This window comes from Atractosteus spatula, unplaced genomic scaffold (genome assembly GCF_055471065.1).
Source record: "Atractosteus spatula isolate fAtrSpa1 unplaced genomic scaffold, fAtrSpa1.hap1 Scaffold_124, whole genome shotgun sequence".
In the NCBI taxonomy this organism is placed as follows: Eukaryota; Metazoa; Chordata; class Actinopteri; order Semionotiformes; family Lepisosteidae; genus Atractosteus; species Atractosteus spatula.
In genome coordinates, this window is record NW_028296680.1 from 73689 (window position 1) to 97500 (window position 23812).

The 23812-nt window shown below is 58.9% G+C and overlaps 15 non-coding genes and 2 pseudogenes across 15 annotated transcripts; all 17 read right to left on the minus strand.

Annotated features, from left to right (window-relative positions):
* Positions 1-213: 213 nt before the first annotated feature.
* Positions 214-404, minus strand: LOC148809653 (U2 spliceosomal RNA). The gene has a single exon (XR_016087350.1). It is a non-coding gene; the product is annotated as a U2 spliceosomal RNA (small nuclear RNA).
* Positions 405-1191: 787 nt separating this feature from the next.
* On the minus strand, positions 1192-1369 carry LOC148809654 (U2 spliceosomal RNA; annotated as a pseudogene).
* Positions 1370-7470: 6101 nt separating this feature from the next.
* On the minus strand, positions 7471-7661 carry LOC148809655 (U2 spliceosomal RNA). Its single transcript, XR_016087352.1, has one exon. It is a non-coding gene; the product is annotated as a U2 spliceosomal RNA (small nuclear RNA).
* Positions 7662-8452: 791 nt separating this feature from the next.
* LOC148809656 (U2 spliceosomal RNA) lies at positions 8453-8643 on the minus strand. Its single transcript, XR_016087353.1, has one exon. It is a non-coding gene; the product is annotated as a U2 spliceosomal RNA (small nuclear RNA).
* A 785-nt stretch (positions 8644-9428) lies between these two features.
* LOC148809657 (U2 spliceosomal RNA) lies at positions 9429-9619 on the minus strand. The gene has a single exon (XR_016087354.1). It is a non-coding gene; the product is annotated as a U2 spliceosomal RNA (small nuclear RNA).
* A 783-nt stretch (positions 9620-10402) lies between these two features.
* LOC148809658 (U2 spliceosomal RNA) lies at positions 10403-10593 on the minus strand. Its single transcript, XR_016087355.1, has one exon. It is a non-coding gene; the product is annotated as a U2 spliceosomal RNA (small nuclear RNA).
* A 790-nt stretch (positions 10594-11383) lies between these two features.
* On the minus strand, positions 11384-11574 carry LOC148809659 (U2 spliceosomal RNA). Its single transcript, XR_016087356.1, has one exon. It is a non-coding gene; the product is annotated as a U2 spliceosomal RNA (small nuclear RNA).
* Positions 11575-12365: 791 nt separating this feature from the next.
* On the minus strand, positions 12366-12555 carry LOC148809660 (U2 spliceosomal RNA). Its single transcript, XR_016087302.1, has one exon. It is a non-coding gene; the product is annotated as a U2 spliceosomal RNA (small nuclear RNA).
* A 798-nt stretch (positions 12556-13353) lies between these two features.
* LOC148809661 (U2 spliceosomal RNA) lies at positions 13354-13544 on the minus strand. The gene has a single exon (XR_016087283.1). It is a non-coding gene; the product is annotated as a U2 spliceosomal RNA (small nuclear RNA).
* Positions 13545-14338: 794 nt separating this feature from the next.
* On the minus strand, positions 14339-14529 carry LOC148809662 (U2 spliceosomal RNA). Its single transcript, XR_016087284.1, has one exon. It is a non-coding gene; the product is annotated as a U2 spliceosomal RNA (small nuclear RNA).
* A 791-nt stretch (positions 14530-15320) lies between these two features.
* On the minus strand, positions 15321-15501 carry LOC148809663 (U2 spliceosomal RNA; annotated as a pseudogene).
* Positions 15502-18159: 2658 nt separating this feature from the next.
* Positions 18160-18350, minus strand: LOC148809664 (U2 spliceosomal RNA). Its single transcript, XR_016087285.1, has one exon. It is a non-coding gene; the product is annotated as a U2 spliceosomal RNA (small nuclear RNA).
* A 789-nt stretch (positions 18351-19139) lies between these two features.
* On the minus strand, positions 19140-19330 carry LOC148809665 (U2 spliceosomal RNA). The gene has a single exon (XR_016087286.1). It is a non-coding gene; the product is annotated as a U2 spliceosomal RNA (small nuclear RNA).
* A 785-nt stretch (positions 19331-20115) lies between these two features.
* On the minus strand, positions 20116-20306 carry LOC148809666 (U2 spliceosomal RNA). The gene has a single exon (XR_016087287.1). It is a non-coding gene; the product is annotated as a U2 spliceosomal RNA (small nuclear RNA).
* Positions 20307-21094: 788 nt separating this feature from the next.
* On the minus strand, positions 21095-21285 carry LOC148809667 (U2 spliceosomal RNA). Its single transcript, XR_016087289.1, has one exon. It is a non-coding gene; the product is annotated as a U2 spliceosomal RNA (small nuclear RNA).
* A 793-nt stretch (positions 21286-22078) lies between these two features.
* Positions 22079-22269, minus strand: LOC148809668 (U2 spliceosomal RNA). Its single transcript, XR_016087290.1, has one exon. It is a non-coding gene; the product is annotated as a U2 spliceosomal RNA (small nuclear RNA).
* Positions 22270-23060: 791 nt separating this feature from the next.
* Positions 23061-23251, minus strand: LOC148809669 (U2 spliceosomal RNA). Its single transcript, XR_016087291.1, has one exon. It is a non-coding gene; the product is annotated as a U2 spliceosomal RNA (small nuclear RNA).
* Positions 23252-23812: the final 561 nt, after the last annotated feature.

Sequence of the window (23812 nt, forward strand, 5' to 3'; positions counted from 1 at the left end):
GAGGGAAAACGCACGGGAGCCGAAAAGGGGGCCGGCCTGCTTGCCGAGAGAGTCGAGGCGCGGGAAAGTGCACGGAGGGAGCACGGGAACGGGGAGGGGGAGAGAGAGAGACACAGAGACACACAGATGGACGAGAGACGAGACCGGAGAGGAAGGAGCTCCGGTCCACCTCGCTTGCTTGCTAGCTACGTCTGTCTTTTCACCGCTGAGAGAAGGTAGTGCACCGTTCCCGGAGGCGCTGCAATACCGGGCCGATGCGTGGAGAGGACGGAGCAAGCTCCTGATCCAGCTCCCTGTTCCAAAAATCCGTTTAATATGTGGTCCCCCGATGGGGGACGTATCAGATATTAAACTGATAAGAACAGATACTACACTTGATCTTAGCCAAAAGGCCGAGAAGCGATGCCCGACGCCGGCCTTGGGCGGGCGCGCGGGCGTCCGGCTGGCGCGCAGCGGCGCAGGCCGACGCCTCTGGAGCCCGGTCCGCACGCGGCTGCCGGCCGCCCGGACTCCGCTCTCCCCCTCTCTTGCCTGCCTGCTTGCTCGCCTGCCTGCCCGCCAGTCCCGGGCGGGGGCCCTGCTCTTTGATCTCCTGTCAACGGCCCGACAACGACCGCAGCCGCGGGGGGCGCCAGCCGGCCGGCCTCCTTAGCTTAGGCCCCTCCCACCAGCAGCAGCCGTGCCGAGTGAGCTGCAAGCGAAAGCGGACCGTCGGCACCTGCGGGCAGAGGCAAGGGGCAGCGCTCTCTCGGGAGGGACGGGGACACACACACACCTGCCTGCCTGCCGAAAAAAAGAAAGAAAAGGTGTATATACTAAGTTTTTTGGAGGGAAAACGGCCGGCTGTCGAAAGGGGCCCGCCTGCAAGGACGGGGACACACACACACACACACACACACACACACACACACACACACACACACACACACAAGCCACGCCTGCCTCCCTGGAAAAAGGAGGAAAAAACTAAGTTTTTTGGAGGGAAAACGCACGGGAGCCGAAAAGGGGGCCGGCCTGCTTGCCGAGAGAGTCGAGGCGCGGGAAAGTGCACGGAGGGAGCACGGGAACGGGGAGGGGGAGAGAGAGAGACACAGAGACACACAGATGGACGAGAGACGAGACCGGAGAGGAAGGAGCTCCGGTCCACCTCGCTTGCTTGCTAGCTACGTCTGTCTTTTCACCGCTGAGAGAAGGTAGTGCACCGTTCCCGGAGGCGCTGCAATACCGGGCCGATGCGTGGAGAGGACGGAGCAAGCTCCTGATCCAGCTCCCTGTTCCAAAAATCCGTTTAATATGTGGTCCCCCGATGGGGGACGTATCAGATATTAAACTGATAAGAACAGATTTTTTTTTTTTTAACAAAATTTATTTCACACACAGCAAATCAACACACCAACAGTACAACACTATACAGAAACAAAGGTCCCCCATTAGAATTCAAAAAGGCTTTTCCACTTCTCCCTGGCAGCAAAATAGCCATATTTCTGCACATCCCTCAAAACCCTCCCTCGCACCAACCCCTTTACCCTCCCTACTGCCCTCCCCACCGACCACTCGACATTCCTCTTGACTGTGTCTTCACGGGAGTCCCAAACCACCTGTTTAACTAGGCTTACAAGCAGCCAGCCCAGAAATCTTGTTGTCAATGAAACATTAGTGCACACGAACCCCCATCTTATAACATCAAATGACAAAACAAAAAGAGGACACAATTGTAACAGTACATCTTGACATTCCCCCCATAGTCCCCGAACAAAAACACATTCCCAAAAAGTGTGCCGCACTGTTTCCTCTGCAGAACACCCCTCCCTTGGACAAGTTCTAGTTTTAGACAGCTTATGCCTATAAAGCACCTGCCGCACTGGCAATCTGTCATGAACGATCCTCCAGTTCAGATCCATCAAGCCGTGATCTAACCCCTTAGGCTGAACACGGGTCCACACCTCCGTCCGTATACCCAATACTACCGGAGTAACCTTCCGAGTCTCCATCACCAATGTATACAGTTTCCTATGGTCCTGGCAGACATCCTTGTCCCCAAAAGGAAACGTTTCTTTCCTCAACTCTCTCGCTCTCCTATAATGAGCGGGAGCTGACGCTGCATGCGGCCTCGCATTCGACCACCCATACACTGTCCTCATACACTCTTCAAACCACAGACACACAAAACTCTTGCACCGCCCCCCAGCACCTCCACCAAGAACCCTACACAACCCTGAAAAAAACACACAGTCTAGTTTGAGGGAGAAGTTGGGGACCCCCCTCCCACCTTCACTGACCTCCATATACATGATGTCCCTCCTGACGTATTCATATTTCCCTCCCCACATGAACTCAAAGACCATCCGTGTCAACAGTCTCCTAAAGGTCTTTGGCAGTGGATATACATAAGCCAGATACATTAAAGCTGGCAAAACGTCGGCTTTCAAAACAATCACCTTCCCCAAGAAGGACAACCGCCGTGACTTCCACAACCCAAACTTCACCCTCACTCGTGCAAACACCAAGTTCCAATTAAGCAACTCGTTCCCTTTCTTTTGAAAAACTACCCCTAAAATCTTTACCCCATTCTCAGATTCTTGTAGCCCGCCCGGCACCGACCACACTGTACTCCACCCGCCACACCCCATTGCCACCGACTTCTGCACATTAAGCTTGGACCCAGAGGCAGCTGCGAACTGCCCGAACCTGTGCAGCGCTTGCCTCACACCACTCTCAGATGTCAAAAACAGTGTGGCGTCGTCTGCGTACTGCAGGATTTTAAGTACCTCACCTCCGCTCCCTGGTAGCCACAACCCATGCACCGCCGGGTCTGCCCTCAAGCAACATGCCAAAGCCTCTACAAACAGCACATACAACAAGGGGGACAGAGGGCACCCTTGCCTCACCCCAGAAGACTGCAAAAACCACTCCCCCCTATGCCCATTAACCACCACCCTGCTACCTACCTCTGTGTACAAAATCCTTAACCAACGCAAAAAAAAATCCCCAAACCCTAAATGTGCCAAAATCCTAAATAAAAACCCGTGATGAACTCTATCAAAAGCCTTCTCCTGATCCACGTTCACCAGCAACAAAGGGATCCTCTGAGCTTCCACCCATGCGATCACATCTCTGACCAGAACTAGGTTCCAAAAAATCGATCGCCCCGGGACTCCGCAGGTTTGGTCCGAATGTACCAAATCCGGCATCACAGTCCTCAAACGGCTCACGAGGACCTTAGCAACCAGCTTGTAATCCGTGGACAACAAGGTGATTGGTCTCCAGTTCTTTAAGTCCGTCATATCCCCCTTTTTAAACAAAAGCACTATCGAACCATCCCTCATAGTCCTACTCAACTTGCCATCCCTGTAGATCTCATTCAGGACAGCAAGGAGCTCTGGTCCCAGCAGATCCCAAAAGGCGGCATAGAACTCCCTAGGGAGCCCATCCACCCCTGGGACCTTCCCATCCTTGAGAGACTTTAGAGCACTTTCCAATTCCTCTAAAGTGAGGGGCTTCTCCAAGGTCTCCTTCACACTGCTAGACAACCGGTTTCTCAGAAAACTCAAGAAATAATTCCCCAGTCCTTCATCAACCACTTTCTCCTCAAACAGCTTGGAATAAAATTCTGTTGCACACTCCACCATCTCTGTGTTCGTATGCACCACATCACCGTCCCTAGTGCGCAATGCTTTAATCACTGTCCCCCTCTGTCTCACCCTCACCTGCTGAAAGAAGAAGGCAGAACACGTCTCATGCTGGTCAATATAATTCTGGCACCTACGTACCAAAAATCGCCGAGCTTTGTCTTCAAAAAGGGTTCTCAAACGGGCTTTTAAGGCCCTCAATAAACCGTGATCCATGGCTTGCCCTGCATTCTCCCTAGTATACAACATCTCGATCCTCTTCACAGCTTTCTCCACCTCTTTCATATCCTTCCTCCTAACACTTCTACAAAAATCCCCAACAAACACCCTGATCTTCCCTTTAACACATTCCCACCAATCAACCAAAGATGAAAAACAACCTTGCAACCCAACCCATTCCCTGAACCATGCCCGAAACTGCCTCCTGAAATTCTCATCCTGCAAAACTGTCACATCCATCCTCCACACATCTCTTCCGAAGCTCAACGTGCCGAGCTCCAACTCACACAGCACCCCATCGTGATCAGAGAACCACGATGGGCGCAAGACCATGCCCACCACCCGCACCCCCTGGGGCACAAACCAGTAATCTAATCGGCTCCTGACACCCCGCGAGTTCCTCCACGTACATCCCTGCTGGTTAGGGAAAAGACACCTATACGCGTCTTTCAGGCCAAACTCCCTCACTACCCTCCCCCAAAACTGTCCTGTAAAATCCACCTCACGCCCCTTATCCAAACACACATTAAAATCTCCCCCCAACAACACCACACGGTTTGTATAAAGCAGTGGCGTTATGGCTTCAAAACATTCCTTCCTCTCCTTAAGGTTCACTGGGGCATAAACATTGATTAACCGCAAGCACACGCCCATCCACTCCGCATCCACACACAGCACTCGGCCTGGCCACACAGACATTGCATCGCCCACCGCCCACCCCCTCCCATTAAACACCATCCCCACTCCCGACGAACGAACCCCACCCACACTCCATCTGGCTTCCCCCTCCTTCCATTCCTCAGAAAAAAACCCTATATCTCTCCTATCCTTTAAATGAACCTCCTGTAAGAATGCAACCGAAAAAACCACGGACTTCAAAGATATAAAAAACGCCGTCCTTTTCACCTTATCCTGCAACCCTCTCACATTTGCAGTAAAGGCAAAAAAACCCATTGTTGCATTATTAACTAAAATCCGCACTACTCAAAAATTCCTCTATATTAGCCGTGTCGTGTGTTGGACCCTCATAACTGCCTACGCTACTCGGAGAGCTAGCAGACCAGATATGACCTATCTGGCTTCCGCCCCACTCCCCCAACCTATCTTCTGTATTACCCCAACTCTCGCCCCCTACAGCTGGGGCCTCCATAGCAACACCTCCACCCTCACCCGCTTCCTCCCTTCCTATAACTTTCGTTATTGACCTGGGAGGCGAGAGCGACTCCCCTCCAGGCTTGTCCTTCTGTTTCCGCTTCCTTTTTTTCTTTTTCCCCACCACTGTTTCAAAGTCATCTCCCCCGCTTCCCTCTTCTGCTGTACTGTCACCATCACTCATCTCCATATCCTGCAGATCCCCAGAACCCACCCCCCCCCCCACCTCTCCCAAATCTCCCCTGTCCCCAGATTCCCCAGTGCCCTCTACCCTATCGCTCACCAAACCACTACCCCCCGCCCCATCCCCCTTATCTTCAGCTACTTCTCTCTCAACCTCACTCCTCTCTCCCCCCTCCACCGGTAACCCAGCTCCCTTATCTCTATCCTCCCCCACTGTAACCCCTTCCCCACCCCTTCTAAACCCGTCCCCCTCTTCCCCCGCCCTCCCCCTACCCTTTTTCTTTTTCTTGCCCCTCCCTGCGCCCCCTACCTTCCTAACTTCCTCCTCTGTACCACCCAATTCCATATCCCCACCTTCCTGCACTCCCTCCTCCTCCTCCTCGCTCGTCCCTTCGTCTTCCTGGAACCCTGCTAGTCCGGTGCGAAGAGCTATTACCCTCTCCGGCTGCCGTTCAAAACAATCTTTAAACAAATGTCCCGCCTCATTACACAAGGAGCACCTCGGCCTCTCCTCGCAATCCCTCACCTCGTGTCCCTCCTTCCCACACCTCCGACAAATCATCTTAGTGCAATTTGCCACCAAGTGACCCTCCCCCCCACATCTTCTACACAGTTTCGGTTGCCCTGCATAAAACAAATAACCCTGATTGGAACCCAAGAAAAAATTAGCCGGTGGATGCCTGAAACCATCCTTCGACGAATTGTCCGGCTGAAACCGGACTCTATACTGCCACCGACCCGTCCATACCCGCACCCCATCCCTCAACATCCACCCATCGTTCAAGATTTCCACATACCGACTCAGAAAAGCATAAATGTCCGTTTCCAACACAAAAGGGTTGTGCATGTGCACCGTCACCACTCTGTCCTCTTGTGCCCAAAGTCCCACCACTTCAAAGTTCTCCAATTGTCCAGCATCCTTTTTTTCTCTGGCCGCCCGAAACACATTCCAGTACATCGTTGCAGATTCAAAGGTCACATTGAAAAATCGCAGAGAGACATAACTCTGCACGCAAAACACATCCTTCAAATCCACGCTCAAAACTCGCATCAACACATGCCGGGAGAAGTCCTCTCTCCCCGGCATCAGGCCAACATCACCCAACCACCGGAACTGGATGGTGTTCTTCAGTCCAGGCCCTGCTGCAGGCTGACCCCTCCAGTTCCTAGCCTCCATGTCGCCGGCAAAAGAAAGTCACAAAAGCCCCGGGAAATCGCCTGGCTCCCCAGCACAGGGTAACCCCTGAGCTGAGGAGAACCCAGGCCGCGCTGCAAGGTGACGATCGCCTTCACCAGTCCTTGGAGACGCCCGATCCTTCCAAAAGAAAAAAGACTCCGACCCTCCTCCTGGCTCGTCTGTATCCCGGACTTCAAAAAAGGTTCCGCCGCGCCTTCTCTCCTCTTCCTCTTCTCCGCCGTCGCCCTTCTCGTCCCCCAGCCAAGTCCTCAAGCCGCGGGCCTGCCACGTACTTTTTGGATCTTGGCCAAAAGGCCGAGAAGCGATGCCCGACGCCGGCCTTGGGCGGGCGCGCGGGCGTCCGGCTGGCGCGCAGCGGCGCAGGCCGACGCCTCTGGAGCCCGGTCCGCACGCGGCTGCCGGCCGCCCGGACTCCGCTCTCCCCCTCTCTTGCCTGCCTGCTTGCTCGCCTGCCTGCCCGCCAGTCCCGGGCGGGGGCCCTGCTCTTTGATCTCCTGTCAACGGCCCGACAACGACCGCAGCCGCGGGGGGCGCCAGCCGGCCGGCCTCCTTAGCTTAGGCCCCTCCCACCAGCAGCAGCCGTGCCGAGTGAGCTGCAAGCGAAAGCGGACCGTCGGCACCTGCGGGCAGAGGCAAGGGGCAGCGCTCTCTCGGGAGGGACGGGGACACACACACACCTGCCTGCCTGCCGAAAAAAAGAAAGAAAAGGTGTATATACTAAGTTTTTTGGAGGGAAAACGGCCGGCTGTCGAAAGGGGCCCGCCTGCAAGGACGGGGACACACACACACACACACACACACACACACACACACACACACACACACACAAGCCACGCCTGCCTCCCTGGAAAAAGGAGGAAAAAACTAAGTTTTTTGGAGGGAAAACGCACGGGAGCCGAAAAGGGGGCCGGCCTGCTTGCCGAGAGAGTCGAGGCGCGGGAAAGTGCACGGAGGGAGCACGGGAACGGGGAGGGGGAGAGAGAGAGACACAGAGACACACAGATGGACGAGAGACGAGACCGGAGAGGAAGGAGCTCCGGTCCACCTCGCTTGCTTGCTAGCTACGTCTGTCTTTTCACCGCTGAGAGAAGGTAGTGCACCGTTCCCGGAGGCGCTGCAATACCGGGCCGATGCGTGGAGAGGACGGAGCAAGCTCCTGATCCAGCTCCCTGTTCCAAAAATCCGTTTAATATGTGGTCCCCCGATGGGGGACGTATCAGATATTAAACTGATAAGAACAGATACTACACTTGATCTTAGCCAAAAGGCCGAGAAGCGATGCCCGACGCCGGCCTTGGGCGGGCGCGCGGGCGTCCGGCTGGCGCGCAGCGGCGCAGGCCGACGCCTCTGGAGCCCGGTCCGCACGCGGCTGCCGGCCGCCCGGACTCCGCTCTCCCCCTCTCTTGCCTGCCTGCTTGCTCGCCTGCCTGCCCGCCAGTCCCGGGCGGGGGCCCTGCTCTTTGATCTCCTGTCAACGGCCCGACAACGACCGCAGCCGCGGGGGGCGCCAGCCGGCCGGCCTCCTTAGCTTAGGCCCCTCCCACCAGCAGCAGCCGTGCCGAGTGAGCTGCAAGCGAAAGCGGACCGTCGGCACCTGCGGGCAGAGGCAAGGGGCAGCGCTCTCTCGGGAGGGACGGGGACACACACACACCTGCCTGCCTGCCGAAAAAAAGAAAGAAAAGGTGTATATACTAAGTTTTTTGGAGGGAAAACGGCCGGCTGTCGAAAGGGGCCCGCCTGCAAGGACGGGGACACACACACACACACACACACACACACACACACACACACACACACACACACACACACAAGCCACGCCTGCCTCCCTGGAAAAAGGAGGAAAAAACTAAGTTTTTTGGAGGGAAAACGCACGGGAGCCGAAAAGGGGGCCGGCCTGCTTGCCGAGAGAGTCGAGGCGCGGGAAAGTGCACGGAGGGAGCACGGGAACGGGGAGGGGGAGAGAGAGAGACACAGAGACACACAGATGGACGAGAGACGAGACCGGAGAGGAAGGAGCTCCGGTCCACCTCGCTTGCTTGCTAGCTACGTCTGTCTTTTCACCGCTGAGAGAAGGTAGTGCACCGTTCCCGGAGGCGCTGCAATACCGGGCCGATGCGTGGAGAGGACGGAGCAAGCTCCTGATCCAGCTCCCTGTTCCAAAAATCCGTTTAATATGTGGTCCCCCGATGGGGGACGTATCAGATATTAAACTGATAAGAACAGATACTACACTTGATCTTAGCCAAAAGGCCGAGAAGCGATGCCCGACGCCGGCCTTGGGCGGGCGCGCGGGCGTCCGGCTGGCGCGCAGCGGCGCAGGCCGACGCCTCTGGAGCCCGGTCCGCACGCGGCTGCCGGCCGCCCGGACTCCGCTCTCCCCCTCTCTTGCCTGCCTGCTTGCTCGCCTGCCTGCCCGCCAGTCCCGGGCGGGGGCCCTGCTCTTTGATCTCCTGTCAACGGCCCGACAACGACCGCAGCCGCGGGGGGCGCCAGCCGGCCGGCCTCCTTAGCTTAGGCCCCTCCCACCAGCAGCAGCCGTGCCGAGTGAGCTGCAAGCGAAAGCGGACCGTCGGCACCTGCGGGCAGAGGCAAGGGGCAGCGCTCTCTCGGGAGGGACGGGGACACACACACACCTGCCTGCCTGCCGAAAAAAAGAAAGAAAAGGTGTATATACTAAGTTTTTTGGAGGGAAAACGGCCGGCTGTCGAAAGGGGCCCGCCTGCAAGGACGGGGACACACACACACACACACACACACACACACACACACACACACACACACACACAAGCCACGCCTGCCTCCCTGGAAAAAGGAGGAAAAAACTAAGTTTTTTGGAGGGAAAACGCACGGGAGCCGAAAAGGGGGCCGGCCTGCTTGCCGAGAGAGTCGAGGCGCGGGAAAGTGCACGGAGGGAGCACGGGAACGGGGAGGGGGAGAGAGAGAGACACAGAGACACACAGATGGACGAGAGACGAGACCGGAGAGGAAGGAGCTCCGGTCCACCTCGCTTGCTTGCTAGCTACGTCTGTCTTTTCACCGCTGAGAGAAGGTAGTGCACCGTTCCCGGAGGCGCTGCAATACCGGGCCGATGCGTGGAGAGGACGGAGCAAGCTCCTGATCCAGCTCCCTGTTCCAAAAATCCGTTTAATATGTGGTCCCCCGATGGGGGACGTATCAGATATTAAACTGATAAGAACAGATACTACACTTGATCTTAGCCAAAAGGCCGAGAAGCGATGCCCGACGCCGGCCTTGGGCGGGCGCGCGGGCGTCCGGCTGGCGCGCAGCGGCGCAGGCCGACGCCTCTGGAGCCCGGTCCGCACGCGGCTGCCGGCCGCCCGGACTCCGCTCTCCCCCTCTCTTGCCTGCCTGCTTGCTCGCCTGCCTGCCCGCCAGTCCCGGGCGGGGGCCCTGCTCTTTGATCTCCTGTCAACGGCCCGACAACGACCGCAGCCGCGGGGGGCGCCAGCCGGCCGGCCTCCTTAGCTTAGGCCCCTCCCACCAGCAGCAGCCGTGCCGAGTGAGCTGCAAGCGAAAGCGGACCGTCGGCACCTGCGGGCAGAGGCAAGGGGCAGCGCTCTCTCGGGAGGGACGGGGACACACACACACCTGCCTGCCTGCCGAAAAAAAGAAAGAAAAGGTGTATATACTAAGTTTTTTGGAGGGAAAACGGCCGGCTGTCGAAAGGGGCCCGCCTGCAAGGACGGGGACACACACACACACACACACACACACACACACACACACACACACACACACAAGCCACGCCTGCCTCCCTGGAAAAAGGAGGAAAAAACTAAGTTTTTTGGAGGGAAAACGCACGGGAGCCGAAAAGGGGGCCGGCCTGCTTGCCGAGAGAGTCGAGGCGCGGGAAAGTGCACGGAGGGAGCACGGGAACGGGGAGGGGGAGAGAGAGAGACACAGAGACACACAGATGGACGAGAGACGAGACCGGAGAGGAAGGAGCTCCGGTCCACCTCGCTTGCTTGCTAGCTACGTCTGTCTTTTCACCGCTGAGAGAAGGTAGTGCACCGTTCCCGGAGGCGCTGCAATACCGGGCCGATGCGTGGAGAGGACGGAGCAAGCTCCTGATCCAGCTCCCTGTTCCAAAAATCCGTTTAATATGTGGTCCCCCGATGGGGGACGTATCAGATATTAAACTGATAAGAACAGATACTACACTTGATCTTAGCCAAAAGGCCGAGAAGCGATGCCCGACGCCGGCCTTGGGCGGGCGCGCGGGCGTCCGGCTGGCGCGCAGCGGCGCAGGCCGACGCCTCTGGAGCCCGGTCCGCACGCGGCTGCCGGCCGCCCGGACTCCGCTCTCCCCCTCTCTTGCCTGCCTGCTTGCTCGCCTGCCTGCCCGCCAGTCCCGGGCGGGGGCCCTGCTCTTTGATCTCCTGTCAACGGCCCGACAACGACCGCAGCCGCGGGGGGCGCCAGCCGGCCGGCCTCCTTAGCTTAGGCCCCTCCCACCAGCAGCAGCCGTGCCGAGTGAGCTGCAAGCGAAAGCGGACCGTCGGCACCTGCGGGCAGAGGCAAGGGGCAGCGCTCTCTCGGGAGGGACGGGGACACACACACACCTGCCTGCCTGCCGAAAAAAAGAAAGAAAAGGTGTATATACTAAGTTTTTTGGAGGGAAAACGGCCGGCTGTCGAAAGGGGCCCGCCTGCAAGGACGGGGACACACACACACACACACACACACACACACACACACACACACACACACACACACACACAGCCACGCCTGCCTCCCTGGAAAAAGGAGGAAAAAACTAAGTTTTTTGGAGGGAAAACGCACGGGAGCCGAAAAGGGGGCCGGCCTGCTTGCCGAGAGAGTCGAGGCGCGGGAAAGTGCACGGAGGGAGCACGGGAACGGGGAGGGGGAGAGAGAGAGACACAGAGACACACAGATGGACGAGAGACGAGACCGGAGAGGAAGGAGCTCCGGTCCACCTCGCTTGCTTGCTAGCTACGTCTGTCTTTTCACCGCTGAGAGAAGGTAGTGCACCGTTCCCGGAGGCGCTGCAATACCGGGCCGATGCGTGGAGAGGACGGAGCAAGCTCCTGATCCAGCTCCCTGTTCCAAAAATCCGTTTAATATGTGGTCCCCCGATGGGGGACGTATCAGATATTAAACTGATAAGAACAGATACTACACTTGATCTTAGCCAAAAGGCCGAGAAGCGATGCCCGACGCCGGCCTTGGGCGGGCGCGCGGGCGTCCGGCTGGCGCGCAGCGGCGCAGGCCGACGCCTCTGGAGCCCGGTCCGCACGCGGCTGCCGGCCGCCCGGACTCCGCTCTCCCCCTCTCTTGCCTGCCTGCTTGCTCGCCTGCCTGCCCGCCAGTCCCGGGCGGGGGCCCTGCTCTTTGATCTCCTGTCAACGGCCCGACAACGACCGCAGCCGCGGGGGGCGCCAGCCGGCCGGCCTCCTTAGCTTAGGCCCCTCCCACCAGCAGCAGCCGTGCCGAGTGAGCTGCAAGCGAAAGCGGACCGTCGGCACCTGCGGGCAGAGGCAAGGGGCAGCGCTCTCTCGGGAGGGACGGGGACACACACACACCTGCCTGCCTGCCGAAAAAAAGAAAGAAAAGGTGTATATACTAAGTTTTTTGGAGGGAAAACGGCCGGCTGTCGAAAGGGGCCCGCCTGCAAGGACGGGGACACACACACACACACACACACACACACACACACACACACACACACACACACACACACAAGCCACGCCTGCCTCCCTGGAAAAAGGAGGAAAAAACTAAGTTTTTTGGAGGGAAAACGCACGGGAGCCGAAAAGGGGGCCGGCCTGCTTGCCGAGAGAGTCGAGGCGCGGGAAAGTGCACGGAGGGAGCACGGGAACGGGGAGGGGGAGAGAGAGAGACACAGAGACACACAGATGGACGAGAGACGAGACCGGAGAGGAAGGAGCTCCGGTCCACCTCGCTTGCTTGCTAGCTACGTCTGTCTTTTCACCGCTGAGAGAAGGTAGTGCACCGTTCCCGGAGGCGCTGCAATACCGGGCCGATGCGTGGGAGGACGGAGCAAGCTCCTGATCCAGCTCCCTGTTCCAAAAATCCGTTTAATATGTGGTCCCCCGATGGGGGACGTATCAGATATTAAACTGATAAGAACAGATACTACACTTGATCTTAGCCAAAAGGCCGAGAAGCGATGCCCGACGCCGGCCTTGGGCGGGCGCGCGGGCGTCCGGCTGGCGCGCAGCGGCGCAGGCCGACGCCTCTGGAGCCCGGTCCGCACGCGGCTGCCGGCCGCCCGGACTCCGCTCTCCCCCTCTCTTGCCTGCCTGCTTGCTCGCCTGCCTGCCCGCCAGTCCCGGGCGGGGGCCCTGCTCTTTGATCTCCTGTCAACGGCCCGACAACGACCGCAGCCGCGGGGGGCGCCAGCCGGCCGGCCTCCTTAGCTTAGGCCCCTCCCACCAGCAGCAGCCGTGCCGAGTGAGCTGCAAGCGAAAGCGGACCGTCGGCACCTGCGGGCAGAGGCAAGGGGCAGCGCTCTCTCGGGAGGGACGGGGACACACACACACCTGCCTGCCTGCCGAAAAAAAGAAAGAAAAGGTGTATATACTAAGTTTTTTGGAGGGAAAACGGCCGGCTGTCGAAAGGGGCCCGCCTGCAAGGACGGGGACACACCACACACACACACACACACACACACACACACACACACACACACACACACACACACACAAGCCACGCCTGCCTCCCTGGAAAAAGGAGGAAAAAACTAAGTTTTTTGGAGGGAAAACGCACGGGAGCCGAAAAGGGGGCCGGCCTGCTTGCCGAGAGAGTCGAGGCGCGGGAAAGTGCACGGAGGGAGCACGGGAACGGGGAGGGGGAGAGAGAGAGAGACACAGAGACACACAGATGGACGAGAGACGAGACCGGAGAGGAAGGAGCTCCGGTCCACCTCGCTTGCTTGCTAGCTACGTCTGTCTTTTCACCGCTGAGAGAAGGTAGTGCACCGTTCCCGGAGGCGCTGCAATACCGGGCCGATGCGTGGAGAGGACGGAGCAAGCTCCTGATCCAGCTCCCTGTTCCAAAAATCCGTTTAATATGTGGTCCCCCGATGGGGGACGTATCAGATATTAAACTGATAAGAACAGATACTACACTTGATCTTAGCCAAAAGGCCGAGAAGCGATGCCCGACGCCGGCCTTGGGCGGGCGCGCGGGCGTCCGGCTGGCGCGCAGCGGCGCAGGCCGACGCCTCTGGAGCCCGGTCCGCACGCGGCTGCCGGCCGCCCGGACTCCGCTCTCCCCCTCTCTTGCCTGCCTGCTTGCTCGCCTGCCTGCCCGCCAGTCCCGGGCGGGGGCCCTGCTCTTTGATCTCCTGTCAACGGCCCGACAACGACCGCAGCCGCGGGGGGCGCCAGCCGGCCGGCCTCCTTAGCTTAGGCCCCTCCCACCAGCAGCAGCCGTGCCGAGTGAGCTGCAAGCGAAAGCGGACCGTCGGCACCTGCGGGCAGAGGCAAGGGGCAGCGCTCTCTCGGGAGGGACGGGGACACACACACACCTGCCTGCCTGCCGAAAAAAAGAAAGAAAAGGTGTATATACTAAGTTTTTTGGAGGGAAAACGGCCGGCTGTCGAAAGGGGCCCGCCTGCAAGGACGGGGACACACACACACACACACACACACACACACACACACACACACACACACACACACACACACACAAGCACGCCTGCCTCCCTGGAAAAAGGAGGAAAAAACTAAGTTTTTTGGAGGGAAAACGCACGGGAGCCGAAAAGGGGGCCGGCCTGCTTGCCGAGAGAGTCGAGGCGCGGGAAAGTGCACGGAGGGAGCACGGGAACGGGGAGGGGGAGAGAGAGAGACACAGAGACACACAGATGGACGAGAGACGAGACCGGAGAGGAAGGAGCTCCGGTCCACCTCGCTTGCTTGCTAGCTACGTCTGTCTTTTCACCGCTGAGAGAAGGTAGTGCACCGTTCCCGGAGGCGCTGCAATACCGGGCCGATGCGTGGAGAGGACGGAGCAAGCTCCTGATCCAGCTCCCTGTTCCAAAAATCCGTTTAATATGTGGTCCCCCGATGGGGGACGTATCAGATATTAAACTGATAAGAACAGATACTACACTTGATCTTAGCCAAAAGGCCGAGAAGCGATGCCCGACGCCGGCCTTGGGCGCGCGGGCGTCCGGCTGGCGCGCAGCGGCGCAGGCCGACGCCTCTGGAGCCCGGTCCGCACGCGGCTGCCGGCCGCCCGGACTCCGCTCTCCCCCTCTCTTGCCTGCCTGCTTGCTCGCCTGCCTGCCCGCCAGTCCCGGGCGGGGGCCCTGCTCTTTGATCTCCTGTCAACGGCCCGACAACGACCGCAGCCGCGGGGGGCGCCAGCCGGCCGGCCTCCTTAGCTTAGGCCCCTCCCACCAGCAGCAGCCGTGCCGAGTGAGCTGCAAGCGAAAGCGGACCGTCGGCACCTGCGGGCAGAGGCAAGGGGCAGCGCTCTCTCGGGAGGGACGGGGACACACACACACCTGCCTGCCTGCCGAAAAAAAGAAAGAAAAGGTGTATATACTAAGTTTTTTGGAGGGAAAACGGCCGGCTGTCGAAAGGGGCCCGCCTGCAAGGACGGGGACACACACACACACACACACACACACACACACACACACACACACACACACACACACACACACAAGCCACGCCTGCCTCCCTGGAAAAAGGAGGAAAAAACTAAGTTTTTTGGAGGGAAAACGCACGGGAGCCGAAAAGGGGGCCGGCCTGCTTGCCGAGAGAGTCGAGGCGCGGGAAAGTGCACGGAGGGAGCACGGGAACGGGGAGGGGGAGAGAGAGAGACACAGAGACACACAGATGGACGAGAGACGAGACCGGAGAGGAAGGAGCTCCGGTCCACCTCGCTTGCTTGCTAGCTACGTCTGTCTTTTCACCGCTGAGAGAAGGTAGTGCACCGTTCCCGGAGGCGCTGCAATACCGGGCCGATGCGTGGAGAGGACGGAGCAAGCTCCTGATCCAGCTCCCTGTTCCAAAAATCCGTTTAATATGTGGTCCCCCGATGGGGGACGTATCAGATATTAAACTGATAAGAACAGATTTTTTTTATATTTTATTGAAAATCAGTTCATTAAAGTTCGTTTTTTTCACATTCACATAAGTTTCAACCAAATATATAAGTACGACATACTGAAATCTAATAAAACATAAAGCAAAACAAACTCAACCCAGAATAACAAACCCGTACAACAAGTCATGGTAACATATCATACATAAACTATCATAACCAAGTCTTCATCTTATTCTAAACAAAACCATTGTCGTTCAAACTTAAAACCCCAAAAAACCTGATCCTCAACCCGCCCATCTCAATACACAAGAATTCGTAACCTCCCAATCATATGCTTCATCAAACCCAAACAGCCCTCATTTCCTTAATCCCGCCCCTTATGCAAATTTCCTTCTGCTCTTATATACTGCCTCAACCACATTCAACTTTCTTCCTTACACTGTCTTCACACCGCCCACTATTACTCACATTAACACTCCTCCGTCCATTCTCAACACTCTCGTTTCTCTGTCTATTTCCCAAAATTCCTGCCCGTGTCACATACTCCTCAACTGATTCATCCACACTACTAACACTCGAAGATTCATTCACACCACTCCCACTGTCTCCGTCTGTATCGTTAAGTCGTACATTCACCACTCTCTTTCTAACTCTTTTCACTCTCCCCTTCCGTTGAATTTCCTCAACTTTGGATTCCATTGCATTTTCCTCTCTCCCCGTACAAGTACAATCACTGTCCTCACACTGCACAAAAACTCCAATGTCATACACATCACCTGGTCCATTCACACTGCGTCCAGTCATGTCCTCTACACTCTGCCTAATCGTAAAAACAGGTTCCATCACACTTTCATGTCTCCCCATCCCCTTCTGCTCTGTCAAACCACCTATGTCCTCTACACTATACGCAATCGAAAAACCAGGTCCTGTCACACTTTCCGTTCTCCCCATCCCCTTCTGTTCTGTCAAACCACCCTTCTGTTTCCCCTCCTTACAATTCACAACCCTATGCCCCATCTTCCCACACGCATAACACTGCACACAAGCCCTTGTCTCATGACCCCTTGACCCACATCGACTGCAACACACTGTCCCACATTGTGACGCAAAATGTCCCGGCTCCATACACCTCCAGCATGTAAGGGGTTGGCCTGGATACTCCAGGTACCCTTTCTCCGTTCCAATTGTAAAGGACGCTGGGGGGTGGATTACCCCCTCTCTCCCTTCCCGCAGCCTCATCCAATAAATCCTTTTCCCAGTCCAGACCTTGTCATCTTCATCAAGCTCCTTCTTCCCTTTTCCCTGCAAAAACACAAACTGCTCCAAAAGGCTCACGATGTCTTCCTCCGCAATGAAGGGGTCCGACACGTGAACCGTCATGCGTTTTAGTTCCCCAGCAAACATCGGGTCCACCTGGAAGAGGCTCAAGGGGGCCTCCTTCCTCCTGGCTTGCACCTTTTCCCACAGTTCAAAACAAAGCATTTCCGTTGTCATCGTCAAATCAAAAGGTCCTCTAGAACAAAAGTCTTGCAAACAAAACACATCTGACATTTTAACATCCAGCAACTGTTTCAAAATCAAAGTCTTAAACTTAACTCTTGTCCATTGGTCCAGTCCATCCCGGCTCCTCAGTGAAAAGCGGAGGGAATTCTTCCTCCGCTCCTTCCTCAGCCCAACAAATCCAGCCATGTTCCGCAACCGATTCCAACCAACTCCAACAAAACGCCGTCGCCGTCCAGTCGATCCACCGCTTCAAAAATCCTCCGTGTCACTGCTCCGATCCTCCTGGTTCCGCTCTCCACGATCCCGTTTCAGTCCATCCAGTCCATCCGGCCTCTCCTCGCCTTCCCGACCCCCTGGACTAAGACCTCGGAATTGCGGGCTTGCCGGCTTAAACCTTGATCTTAGCCAAAAGGCCGAGAAGCGATGCCCGACGCCGGCCTTGGGCGGGCGCGCGGGCGTCCGGCTGGCGCGCAGCGGCGCAGGCCGACGCCTCTGGAGCCCGGTCCGCACGCGGCTGCCGGCCGCCCGGACTCCGCTCTCCCCCTCTCTTGCCTGCCTGCTTGCTCGCCTGCCTGCCCGCCAGTCCCGGGCGGGGGCCCTGCTCTTTGATCTCCTGTCAACGGCCCGACAACGACCGCAGCCGCGGGGGGCGCCAGCCGGCCGGCCTCCTTAGCTTAGGCCCCTCCCACCAGCAGCAGCCGTGCCGAGTGAGCTGCAAGCGAAAGCGGACCGTCGGCACCTGCGGGCAGAGGCAAGGGGCAGCGCTCTCTCGGGAGGGACGGGGACACACACACACCTGCCTGCCTGCCGAAAAAAAGAAAGAAAAGGTGTATATACTAAGTTTTTTGGAGGGAAAACGGCCGGCTGTCGAAAGGGGCCCGCCTGCAAGGACGGGGACACACACACACACACACACACACACACACACACACACACACACACACACACACAAGCCACGCCTGCCTCCCTGGAAAAAGGAGGAAAAAACTAAGTTTTTTGGAGGGAAAACGCACGGGAGCCGAAAAGGGGGCCGGCCTGCTTGCCGAGAGAGTCGAGGCGCGGGAAAGTGCACGGAGGGAGCACGGGAACGGGGAGGGGGAGAGAGAGAGACACAGAGACACACAGATGGACGAGAGACGAGACCGGAGAGGAAGGAGCTCCGGTCCACCTCGCTTGCTTGCTAGCTACGTCTGTCTTTTCACCGCTGAGAGAAGGTAGTGCACCGTTCCCGGAGGCGCTGCAATACCGGGCCGATGCGTGGAGAGGACGGAGCAAGCTCCTGATCCAGCTCCCTGTTCCAAAAATCCGTTTAATATGTGGTCCCCCGATGGGGGACGTATCAGATATTAAACTGATAAGAACAGATACTACACTTGATCTTAGCCAAAAGGCCGAGAAGCGATGCCCGACGCCGGCCTTGGGCGGGCGCGCGGGCGTCCGGCTGGCGCGCAGCGGCGCAGGCCGACGCCTCTGGAGCCCGGTCCGCACGCGGCTGCCGGCCGCCCGGACTCCGCTCTCCCCCTCTCTTGCCTGCCTGCTTGCTCGCCTGCCTGCCCGCCAGTCCCGGGCGGGGGCCCTGCTCTTTGATCTCCTGTCAACGGCCCGACAACGACCGCAGCCGCGGGGGGCGCCAGCCGGCCGGCCTCCTTAGCTTAGGCCCCTCCCACCAGCAGCAGCCGTGCCGAGTGAGCTGCAAGCGAAAGCGGACCGTCGGCACCTGCGGGCAGAGGCAAGGGGCAGCGCTCTCTCGGGAGGGACGGGGACACACACACACCTGCCTGCCTGCCGAAAAAAAGAAAGAAAAGGTGTATATACTAAGTTTTTTGGAGGGAAAACGGCCGGCTGTCGAAAGGGGCCCGCCTGCAAGGACGGGGACACACACACACACACACACACACACACACACACACACACACACACACACACACACAAGCCACGCCTGCCTCCCTGGAAAAAGGAGGAAAAAACTAAGTTTTTTGGAGGGAAAACGCACGGGAGCCGAAAAGGGGGCCGGCCTGCTTGCCGAGAGAGTCGAGGCGCGGGAAAGTGCACGGAGGGAGCACGGGAACGGGGAGGGGGAGAGAGAGAGACACAGAGACACACAGATGGACGAGAGACGAGACCGGAGAGGAAGGAGCTCCGGTCCACCTCGCTTGCTTGCTAGCTACGTCTGTCTTTTCACCGCTGAGAGAAGGTAGTGCACCGTTCCCGGAGGCGCTGCAATACCGGGCCGATGCGTGGAGAGGACGGAGCAAGCTCCTGATCCAGCTCCCTGTTCCAAAAATCCGTTTAATATGTGGTCCCCCGATGGGGGACGTATCAGATATTAAACTGATAAGAACAGATACTACACTTGATCTTAGCCAAAAGGCCGAGAAGCGATGCCCGACGCCGGCCTTGGGCGGGCGCGCGGGCGTCCGGCTGGCGCGCAGCGGCGCAGGCCGACGCCTCTGGAGCCCGGTCCGCACGCGGCTGCCGGCCGCCCGGACTCCGCTCTCCCCCTCTCTTGCCTGCCTGCTTGCTCGCCTGCCTGCCCGCCAGTCCCGGGCGGGGGCCCTGCTCTTTGATCTCCTGTCAACGGCCCGACAACGACCGCAGCCGCGGGGGGCGCCAGCCGGCCGGCCTCCTTAGCTTAGGCCCCTCCCACCAGCAGCAGCCGTGCCGAGTGAGCTGCAAGCGAAAGCGGACCGTCGGCACCTGCGGGCAGAGGCAAGGGGCAGCGCTCTCTCGGGAGGGACGGGGACACACACACACCTGCCTGCCTGCCGAAAAAAAGAAAGAAAAGGTGTATATACTAAGTTTTTTGGAGGGAAAACGGCCGGCTGTCGAAAGGGGCCCGCCTGCAAGGACGGGGACACACACACACACACACACACACACACACACACACACACACACACACACACAAGCCACGCCTGCCTCCCTGGAAAAAGGAGGAAAAAACTAAGTTTTTTGGAGGGAAAACGCACGGGAGCCGAAAAGGGGGCCGGCCTGCTTGCCGAGAGAGTCGAGGCGCGGGAAAGTGCACGGAGGGAGCACGGGAACGGGGAGGGGGAGAGAGAGAGACACAGAGACACACAGATGGACGAGAGACGAGACCGGAGAGGAAGGAGCTCCGGTCCACCTCGCTTGCTTGCTAGCTACGTCTGTCTTTTCACCGCTGAGAGAAGGTAGTGCACCGTTCCCGGAGGCGCTGCAATACCGGGCCGATGCGTGGAGAGGACGGAGCAAGCTCCTGATCCAGCTCCCTGTTCCAAAAATCCGTTTAATATGTGGTCCCCCGATGGGGGACGTATCAGATATTAAACTGATAAGAACAGATACTACACTTGATCTTAGCCAAAAGGCCGAGAAGCGATGCCCGACGCCGGCCTTGGGCGGGCGCGCGGGCGTCCGGCTGGCGCGCAGCGGCGCAGGCCGACGCCTCTGGAGCCCGGTCCGCACGCGGCTGCCGGCCGCCCGGACTCCGCTCTCCCCCTCTCTTGCCTGCCTGCTTGCTCGCCTGCCTGCCCGCCAGTCCCGGGCGGGGGCCCTGCTCTTTGATCTCCTGTCAACGGCCCGACAACGACCGCAGCCGCGGGGGGCGCCAGCCGGCCGGCCTCCTTAGCTTAGGCCCCTCCCACCAGCAGCAGCCGTGCCGAGTGAGCTGCAAGCGAAAGCGGACCGTCGGCACCTGCGGGCAGAGGCAAGGGGCAGCGCTCTCTCGGGAGGGACGGGGACACACACACACCTGCCTGCCTGCCGAAAAAAAGAAAGAAAAGGTGTATATACTAAGTTTTTTGGAGGGAAAACGGCCGGCTGTCGAAAGGGGCCCGCCTGCAAGGACGGGGCACACACACACACACACACACACACACACACACACACACACACACACACACACACAAGCCACGCCTGCCTCCCTGGAAAAAGGAGGAAAAAACTAAGTTTTTTGGAGGGAAAACGCACGGGAGCCGAAAAGGGGGCCGGCCTGCTTGCCGAGAGAGTCGAGGCGCGGGAAAGTGCACGGAGGGAGCACGGGAACGGGGAGGGGGAGAGAGAGAGACACAGAGACACACAGATGGACGAGAGACGAGACCGGAGAGGAAGGAGCTCCGGTCCACCTCGCTTGCTTGCTAGCTACGTCTGTCTTTTCACCGCTGAGAGAAGGTAGTGCACCGTTCCCGGAGGCGCTGCAATACCGGGCCGATGCGTGGAGAGGACGGAGCAAGCTCCTGATCCAGCTCCCTGTTCCAAAAATCCGTTTAATATGTGGTCCCCCGATGGGGGACGTATCAGATATTAAACTGATAAGAACAGATACTACACTTGATCTTAGCCAAAAGGCCGAGAAGCGATGCCCGACGCCGGCCTTGGGCGGGCGCGCGGGCGTCCGGCTGGCGCGCAGCGGCGCAGGCCGACGCCTCTGGAGCCCGGTCCGCACGCGGCTGCCGGCCGCCCGGACTCCGCTCTCCCCCTCTCTTGCCTGCCTGCTTGCTCGCCTGCCTGCCCGCCAGTCCCGGGCGGGGGCCCTGCTCTTTGATCTCCTGTCAACGGCCCGACAACGACCGCAGCCGCGGGGGGCGCCAGCCGGCCGGCCTCCTTAGCTTAGGCCCCTCCCACCAGCAGCAGCCGTGCCGAGTGAGCTGCAAGCGAAAGCGGACCGTCGGCACCTGCGGGCAGAGGCAAGGGGCAGCGCTCTCTCGGGAGGGACGGGGACACACACACACCTGCCTGCCTGCCGAAAAAAAGAAAGAAAAGGTGTATATACTAAGTTTTTTGGAGGGAAAACGGCCGGCTGTCGAAAGGGGCCCGCCTGCAAGGACGGGGACACACACACACACACACACACACACACACACACACACACACACACACACACACAAGCCACGCCTGCCTCCCTGGAAAAAGGAGGAAAAAACTAAGTTTTTTGGAGGGAAAACGAAAACGCACGGGAGCCGAAAAGGGGGCCGGCCTGCTTGCCGAGAGAGTCGAGGCGCGGGAAAGTGCACGGAGGGAGCACGGGAACGGGGAGGGGGAGAGAGAGAGACACAGAGACACACAGATGGACGAGAGACGAGACCGGAGAGGAAGGAGCTCCGGTCCACCTCGCTTGCTTGCTAGCTACGTCTGTCTTTTCACCGCTGAGAGAAGGTAGTGCACCGTTCCCGGAGGCGCTGCAATACCGGGCCGATGCGTGGAGAGGACGGAGCAAGCTCCTGATCCAGCTCCCTGTTCCAAAAATCCGTTTAATATGTGGTCCCCCGATGGGGGACGTATCAGATATTAAACTGATAAGAACAGATACTACACTTGATCTTAGCCAAAAGGCCGAGAAGCGATGCCCGACGCCGGCCTTGGGCGGGCGCGCGGGCGTCCGGCTGGCGCGCAGCGGCGCAGGCCGACGCCTCTGGAGCCCGGTCCGCACGCGGCTGCCGGCCGCCCGGACTCCGCTCTCCCCCTCTCTTGCCTGCCTGCTTGCTCGCCTGCCTGCCCGCCAGTCCCGGGCGGGGGCCCTGCTCTTTGATCTCCTGTCAACGGCCCGACAACGACCGCAGCCGCGGGGGGCGCCAGCCGGCCGGCCTCCTTAGCTTAGGCCCCTCCCACCAGCAGCAGCCGTGCCGAGTGAGCTGCAAGCGAAAGCGGACCGTCGGCACCTGCGGGCAGAGGCAAGGGGCAGCGCTCTCTCGGGAGGGACGGGGACACACACACACCTGCCTGCCTGCCGAAAAAAAGAAAGAAAAGGTGTATATACTAAGTTTTTTGGAGGGAAAACGGCCGGCTGTCGAAAGGGGCCCGCCTGCAAGGACGGGGACACACACACACACACACACACACACACACACACACACACACACACACACACACACACAAGCCACGCCTGCCTCCCTGGAAAAAGGAGGAAAAAACTAAGTTTTTTGGAGGGAAAACGCACGGGAGCCGAAAAGGGGGCCGGCCTGCTTGCCGAGAGAGTCGAGGCGCGGGAAAGTGCACGGAGGGAGCACGGGAACGGGGAGGGGGAGAGAGAGAGACACAGAGACACACAGATGGACGAGAGACGAGACCGGAGAGGAAGGAGCTCCGGTCCACCTCGCTTGCTTGCTAGCTACGTCTGTCTTTTCACCGCTGAGAGAAGGTAGTGCACCGTTCCCGGAGGCGCTGCAATACCGGGCCGATGCGTGGAGAGGACGGAGCAAGCTCCTGATCCAGCTCCCTGTTCCAAAAATCCGTTTAATATGTGGTCCCCCGATGGGGGACGTATCAGATATTAAACTGATAAGAACAGATACTACACTTGATCTTAGCCAAAAGGCCGAGAAGCGATGCCCGACGCCGGCCTTGGGCGGGCGCGCGGGCGTCCGGCTGGCGCGCAGCGGCGCAGGCCGACGCCTCTGGAGCCCGGTCCGCACGCGGCTGCCGGCCGCCCGGACTCCGCTCTCCCCCTCTCTTGCCTGCCTGCTTGCTCGCCTGCCTGCCCGCCAGTCCCGGGCGGGGGCCCTGCTCTTTGATCTCCTGTCAACGGCCCGACAACGACCGCAGCCGCGGGGGGCGCCAGCCGGCCGGCCTCCTTAGCTTAGGCCCCTCCCACCAGCAGCAGCCGTGCCGAGTGAGCTGCAAGCGAAAGCGGACCGTCGGCACCTGCGGGCAGAGGCAAGGGGCAGCGCTCTCTCGGGAGGGACGGGGACACACACACACCTGCCTGCCTGCCGAAAAAAAGAAAGAAAAGGTGTATATACTAAGTTTTTTGGAGGGAAAACGGCCGGCTGTCGAAAGGGGCCCGCCTGCAAGGACGGGGACACACACACACACACACACACACACACACACACACACACACACACACACACACACACAAGCCACGCCTGCCTCCCTGGAAAAAGGAGGA